Source organism: Peromyscus maniculatus, chromosome 12 (genome assembly GCF_049852395.1).
Source record: "Peromyscus maniculatus bairdii isolate BWxNUB_F1_BW_parent chromosome 12, HU_Pman_BW_mat_3.1, whole genome shotgun sequence".
NCBI lineage: Eukaryota > Metazoa > Chordata > Mammalia > Rodentia > Cricetidae > Peromyscus > Peromyscus maniculatus.
This window is the reverse complement of record NC_134863.1, coordinates 38204687-38212786: the sequence shown is the minus strand read 5'-3', so window position 1 is coordinate 38212786 and position 8100 is coordinate 38204687. Positions and strand designations below refer to the sequence as shown.

Genomic DNA, 8100 nt, shown 5'->3' with positions numbered 1-8100 from the left:
AAACATATGAAAGTCCGTCGATGTAATACACCATATAAACAAACTCAAAGAAAAAAACCACATGATCATCTCACTAGATGCAGAGAAGGCATTTGACAAAATCCAACACCCCTTCATGATAAAAGTTTTGGAGCAATCAGGAATACAGGGAACATACCTAAACATAATAAAGGCAATTTACAGCAAGCCAACAGCCAACATCAAATTAAATGGAGAGAAACTCAAAGCAATTCCACTAAAATCAGGAATGAGGCAAGGCTGTCCGCTCTCCCCATACTTATTCAATATAGTACTTGAAGTTCTAGCCAGAGCAATAAGACAACATAAAGAGATTAAGGGGATACAAATTGGAAAGGAAGAAGTCAAGCTTTCCCTATTTGCAGATGACATGATAGTATACTTGAGTGACCCAAAAGATTCCACCAAGGAACTTATAAACACCTTCAGCAACATAGCAGGATACAAGATCAACTCAAAAAAATCAGTAGCCTTCCTATATATAATGGACAAAGAAGCTGAGATGGAAATCAGAGATACATCACCCTTTAAATAGCCACAAATGACATAAAATACCTTGGGGTAACACTAACCAAGCAAGTGAAGGACCTATATGACAAGAACTTTAAGTCCCTGGAAAAAGAAATTGAAGAAGATGTCAGAAAATGGAAAGATCTCCCATGCTCATGGATAGGCAGGACAAACATAGTAAAAATGGCAATCTTACCAAAAGCAATCTACAGATTCAATGCAATCCCCATCAAAATACCAACACAATTCTTCACAGACCTGGAAAGAATAATACTCAACTTCATATGGAAAAACAAAAAAACCCAGGATAGCCAAAATAATCCTGTACAATAAAACAACCTCTGGAGGCATCACGATACCTGACTTCAAGCTCTACTATAGAGCTTCAGTAATAAAAACAGCTTGGTATTGGTATAAAAACCGACATGTGAACCAATGGAATGGAATTGAAGACCCTGACATTAACCCACACACCTATGAATGTATAATTTTTGACAAAGAAACCAAAAGTGTACAGTGGAAAAAAGAAAGCGTCTTCAACAAATGGTACTGGCATAACTGGATATCAACATGTAGAAGGCAGCAAATAGACCCATATCTGTCACCGTGCACAAAACTTAAGTCCAAGTGGATCAAGGACCTCAACATAAATCCATCTACTCTGAACCTGCTAGAAGAGAAAGTAGAAAGTAGTCTTGAACACATTGGCATAGGAGATCACTTCCTAAATATAACACCAGTAGCACAGACACTGAGAGAAACAATCAATCAATGGGCCCTCTTGAAACTGAGAAGCTTTTGTAGAGCAAAGGATACAGTCAACAAGGCAAAGCGATAGCCCACATAATGGGAAAAGATCTTCACCAACCCCACATCTGACAGAGGACTGATATCCAGAATATATAAGGAACTCAAGAAATTAGACATCAAAATGACCAACAGTCCAATTGAGAAATGGGCTTTAGAACTAAACAATGAATTCTCAACAGAGGAAACTCAAATGGCTGAAAGACATTTAAGGAATTGCTCAACATTCCTAATCATCAGGGAAATGCAAATCAAAACAACTCTGAGATAACACCTTACGCCTGTCAGAGTGGCTAAGATCAAAAACACTGAAGACACTTTATGCTGGAGAGGATGTGGAATTAGGGGAACTCTCCTCCACTGCTGGTGGGAATGCAAGCTTGTACAACCACTTTGGAAATCAATATGGCGCTTTCTTAGAAAATTGGGAATCAATCTCCCCCAAGATCCAGCTATACCACTCCTGGGCATATACCCAAGAAATGCTCAATCATACCACAAGAGCACTTGCTCAGCTATGTTCATATCAGCATTGTTTGTAATAGCCAAAACCTGGAAACAACCTAGATGCCCTTCAACTGAAGAATGCATAAATAAATTGTGGCACATATACACAATGGAATACTACTCAGCAGAAAAAAACAATGACATCATACAGTTTGCAGGCAAATGGATGGATCTAGAAAAAATCATCCTGAGTGAGGTAACCCAGACTCAGAAAGACAAATATGGTGTGTACTCACTCATAGGAAGATGCTAGATGTGGAACAAGGATGACTGGACTGCTACTCACATCACCAGTGAGGCTACCTGGAAAACGGGACCCCAAAAAAGACACGGAGAAATGGACGAGATCTACATGAACAACCTGGTCATGAGTGGGAAAAATGATGGGTGACGGTCGAGGGAAAGAGAGTGGGAGATTCTAGCTGGATCAAGAAAAGAGAGGGAGAACAAGGAATAGGAGAACATGGTAACTGAAGACCACATGAGAAGGGGAGGAAGCAGAGAGCTAGGGAGGCCCACGGAGATCCACAAAGATACCCCTGCAAAAGACTGCTGGCAATGGTCGAGAGATGGCAGGAACTGACCTACTCTGGTGATGGGATGGCCAGACACCCTGATAGTTGTGCCATAAACCCCATCCAAGGACTGAGGAATCTGGATGCAGACATCCACGCCTGGGCCCCTGGTGGAGCACTGGGAGTCTAATTAGTGAGAAAGAAGAGGGTTTATATGAGCGAGAATTGTTGAAGCCAAGGTTGGATAAAGCACAGGGACAAATAACCAAATGAATGGAAGCACAGGATCTATGAACCAAACGCTGAGGGGCCCCCAACTGGATCAGGCCCCCTGAATGAGTGAGACAGTCATTTGGCTTGAACTGTTTGGGAGTCAGCTGTGCGTTGGTGCCGGGTCCTGGGTTCGTTGCATGAGTTGGCTGTTTGAATCCTGGGACTTATGCAGGGACACTTGGCTCGGTCTGGGACGGGGGGAATGGACCTCCCTGGACTGAGTCTAACAGGCCGATCCCGGTCCTCGGGGGAGACCTTGATCTGGAAGAGGTGGGAATGGGGGGTGAGCTGGGGGGAGGGGGAGGCGGGCGAGAGGGGGAGAACAGGGGAATCTGTGGCTATTATGTTGAACTGAATGGTGTTGTAAAATAAAAAAAAAATACTAAGCTAAAATTATAATATATAAAAAAAAGAAAGACTTCCTTTATGAGAGTTGCCTAGGTCATGGTGTCTTTTCTCAGCAAAAGAACACTGACTAACAACTAGCATGCATATATGGATTCCTTGCCTTCTGCTTTTGACTACTGATGTGATGTAACTAAGAGCTGCAAGATCCTGCCACTGTGATTTCTCCAGTAGGATGGACGATGGCCTGGAACTGTGAGTCAAATAAATCCTTTGGACCTTCAGCTGCTTGTATCACTTTATTTTAGCTCAGCAACAAAAAAAAATTAAACAAAGTTTGTTTAGGACATAAATTTAGAAGTTTGTATAAAGCTAAAGTGTGGAAATGTTTACTAGTTTCCACCTCCCTTTACTTCCAATATTTAAAAAGTAACTTCAAGTGCCCGGAGAGATGGCCTGGTCAGTAAAATGCATTTTGCCCAAGCATCAGGGCATAAGTTTGGATTCTTAGCAACTATAGACCCTGGGCACTGTGGTGTGTGTGTGCGGATTTAGCACTGGGAGTCAGCCATAGGAAGGTATTTGGAGCTCACTGCAAGGCAGTGGTCAATGAAGATTTTTAAGCTGAGTTTGAGATCCTTCCTCAAAAACTAAGATGGAGAACAATTAGAGAAGACACTAGCATTGGTTTCTAGTGTAAGTATGCAAGTACACGCATGTGCATAAACAATTGCATACACATGTGCACATACTTACACAAACATGTACAAATGCAAACAAGCATTTGTGCATAGTAACTTCCTTAATTTATAGATAAATGTACTATACTATAGGTTCCTAATATTTTGTTCATTCATCTGTTGCTTGAAATACATCATGCAGAATATATGAGATGGGATCTGTGCTTTGTACATAATTAATAAATACTTTAACATTATTCACTATAGCTTTTTTATTTTCTGTAGTTTTTTTCTTTTATTTTTATACTATAGGAGGGTTGCCACCCAGCACTGAAAAAATCATATGGAGACTTATTCTTCCAAAGGATGCCAGGCCTTAGCTTAGCTTGTTTCTAGGCAGTTCTTTTATCTTAAATTAGCCAGTCTACCTTTTGCTGCTGGGATTTTACATTTTTCTATTTTTGTATATCTTTTCTTTACTTCTTACTATGATTCTGGCTGTGTGGCTGTGTGGCTGCTCCCCAGCATCATCCTGTCCTTCTCCATCCCTCATTACTTCCTATTCTCTTATTCTCCTTCTGTTTATTTTCTATACCTGGCAGCGCCAGCTACCTCTCCTGCCTAGCTATTGGCCATTCAGCCGTTTATTAGACCAATCAGGTATTTTAGACAGCCAAAGTAACACAGACTCACAGAGTTAAACAAATGCAACACAGCTTTGTGTCATTAAACAAATGGTACACAGCATAAACAAATGTGACACATCTTCAAATTATATTCCACAGAAGTTTTTCTTTGGTGATTTGTTCTTTATTAAATACCAAAGTCATCCATTATATTCCTTTAGTTATTCATAAACTGCTATCATACACTTTATATTATTATAGTATTGGAAAAGTTTTAACTATTTTTAGAGTAGCTAGGCATCTTGTCAATGTTCACCCAGGGTCAAATATTGAAATTCAAAGGAAAGGAAAGAGGAAAAGGTAGTTATAAATATAAACTCACATTGAACTGTATCTCGAGGTGCACAATTTTAATCTAGCACTCCTGAGGCAGAAGCAGGTAGCCATCTTTGAGTTCAAGGCCTACATTGTGAGTGAGTACCAGGAGAGCCAATAATACACAGGGTGACAATGTCTCAACGAAACAAACATCAAAAACAGGAAACTATGAAGTAACACTATTAGAAATGTGGGTTATGTCTCTGTACCCCCTTTTATTTTTTCTATAATTATTATTATTATTATTATTATTATTATTATTATTAAGAGTTTTTCTCTTCATTTTACATACCAACTACAGATCGCCCCTCTTCCCTCTTCCTAGCCTCCCAGCTATCTCCCCCATTTCCAATGCCTCCAAGTTGAGTTCTCTCATGGGGAGTCAGCAAAGGATGGTACATTCAGTTGAGGCAGGCCCAAGACCCTCCCCTCTGAAACAAGGGTGCACAAGGTGTCTCACCTTACACACTAGGCTCCAAAAAGCCCAATCAGGCAACAGGGATGCATCCTGATCCCCTGCCTGTGGGTCCCCCAAACAGTTGAAGCTAAACAACTGTTTCCAGTAACCAGAAGCCTAGTCCAGTCCCATAGTGAACCCTCTTTTAGACATGTACTCAAATGTAATGTCTGTAAAAACAAACATTTTCCATTTAATTGTATTTTATTATTTAATCGGAATAAAAGAGATAACAGTACAGTAGGAAATATTTACCAAAACACTAATGTGCTGGATGAAAAGTTCTCCCTTCATGGCCACTGGAGAAGAAAGGCTGGACAGGGTTTTTGAAGGTGCCAGGGGGGTACCTGTATATGAGGGAACTCTTGGCAACATTCACGAAACTTAAACATCCATGCTCACAATCCAGGAGCACCCCAACCCTGCCCAGTGGCCTCTTTATATAGTGCCCAAATCGAGGGCATGTGGTGAGGAGACTTCACACACACAAGAAGAAAGGCACCCTCAGAGTCAATCATTTGGTTTGTATTCCTTAACCAGGAATCCTCACAGACCCCTACAGCCCAGTCCCCAGAGTCCTGCAAATCCACCTCCCAGTAATATTTCCCTGAGATGAACTTCAATGATCCCCAGGAAGCCAAATAGCATCCAACAGAATCCACAGATGTATCCTTAAGGTGAGGTCCGAAGCTGAATTCTCTCAAGACATTAAATAGGTTTATCTTGGAATCGAAGGTGGTTACATTTTCAAATAAAATGTGCACCTGGATGTGCTTGCACCTTTCAGTCAGTCCAGTGATGGGTAGGGCACTGAGTTCAGGTTCCATATCCTTGGGCATACTCAGCTGCATTGACTCACTCATTCTGACCATGTCATTTACACCCTGGAGCAGTACAACATATGGCTCCTGGGACATTGCCATCAGCTCCTGAAACATTTCTCTTAGTTCTTTGCATTTTTGAACCATCATGGCTTCACTCTTCCTCAATTTCTCTAACACACATTGGCCTTCCTTTCTCATGCACTCGATATGTTTCTCTTCCTCTTCACAGAGCAATGGATGCAGCTCCCTATACTCTGTCCTAATCATTTCTTCCCGCAGAGTCATATAGTCCATCCACAAAGTTGTTGTTCTGTTCTCTGTCTCGATATCCTCTTGATTTTCTTGGATCTTTTCCCATAAAGATGCCATCTGCTTCAGAAGTCTTTCCATTTGTTCTTGAGCAGCTGCCTCAATGGGACAATGTCTGTGACCTCTGTGTTCATGGGAGTTAGAGCAGAGCTGACAGAGGAAGATCCTGCTCTCAACACAGAAGATCCTCTTTGTCTCCTTGTGGCTCACACACTTATGCTCCTCAGAGCTCAGGTCCTTCATGAGGCTGGCTTGTCTGGCAATGGACACCAGCTTCTTCAGAACAATGTTGGTTCTCATTTCCTGTTGTTGGCATGGTTCCCGACACATAGGGCAGTGGACTGGAAGTTGGGTGTCCTCCCAGGACAGCTGGAGGCAGGCTCGACAGAAGCTGTGGCCACAGCTTATGGTGACTGGCTCTGTCAGGCAGCTCAGGCAGATGAAGCAGGTGAGTTCTTCCTGGAAGGCTTGTGAGATGTCTGACTCCATTTTCCAAAGGAATAGTCTCTGGTCTCAGCAGTGTCTGGTGGGCACACAACAATATTAGCTCAGCTCTGTGGTGTGACCCTCAATGTGTTGGTGAGAATGATCTAGCAGTCTAGCAGCCAGAAGGTATGGAAACACACTCTGTCTGGTCTAGAGAAGAATGAACTTGGCTGGCCCCTGGAGTGTCCTTATATACTCTCTAGAGACCACACCATCTGTAAATAGCAGTATTCTAATTAGATGGAAAATTGAATTGAATCTATGGCCAATTCTCACAAAACAATCCTCCACAATAAATTTTCCTTAGTCACACATCTTCTCTGGGTGTGATAGCTCACATCTTTAATCCTAGAGCCCCAGGGAATGGGACGTTGAGGCAGGAGGAATTTTAGTTCAAGGCCTGCCTAGAATATACAGTGAGAACTTGTCTTAAAAAAATAAAAGAGCAATTTTACTACAGTATTTCACTGTTTCTAAATATTTTGTGATGTGTTTATAATTTCGGTTTACCTTTTGCAATGTTTTATATTTAATTTTATTTTATTTTACAATATATTATAGTTCTACATATCAGCCAAGGATTCCCTTATTCTCCCCCCTTCCGCAACTCTCCCCTTTCCCCTATCCTACCCCCCATTCCCACCTTCTCCATTGCAAAGTCTCCCACTAGAATTGAAATCAACCTGGTAGACTCAGTCCAGGAAGGTCCAGTACCCTTCTCCCTGCTTAAGCCCCAGGTTTCAGACAGCCAGCTCATGCAATGAGCACAGGACCCGGTCTCACTGCCTGGATGCCTCCCAAACAGATCAAGTCAACTGTCTCACCTATTCAGAGGGCCTGATCCAGTTGGGGGCCCTTCAGCCATTGGTTTATAGTTCATGTGTTTCCATTCGTTTGGCTATTTGTCCCTATGCTTTACCTTTTTTTTTACCTTTTGCAATTTAACAGTTAATGATATCAACCTGTGATTTTAGCAAATATTAACACTAAAAAATTTTTAATAATTTCTTAAGAATTTACTTCAACTCATGTTTATCATATTCACCTCAACTGCAATTTCTTCAAATTCATCATTTTTCCCCCACTCCCTTTTCTGTTCTTTCCTTCTTGCTTTTTTAAAAAAATACTTGGGGATGCCAGGAAGGGGATGGTGGCACATGCCTTTAATCTTAACACTCAGGAGGCAGAGGCAGTCATGTGTCTGAGAGTTTCAGGCTAACCTGGACTGCAGAGTGTGTCCCAAGACAGTCCTTTCCTGTGTCTGTGAGTTCAAGACTATTCACCACTTTCTCTTTTATTAGGTCCAGTATATGTGGTTTTATGTTGATGTGTTTGATCCACATGCAGTTGAATTTTATGCAAGGT

The 8100-nt window shown here is 41.5% G+C and overlaps 1 pseudogene; it reads right to left on the bottom strand.

Moving 5' to 3' along the window:
• Positions 1–5378: 5378 nt before the first annotated feature.
• On the bottom strand, positions 5379–6738 carry LOC102911891 (tripartite motif-containing protein 43 pseudogene; annotated as a pseudogene).
• Between the last annotated feature and the right edge of the window lie 1362 nt (positions 6739–8100).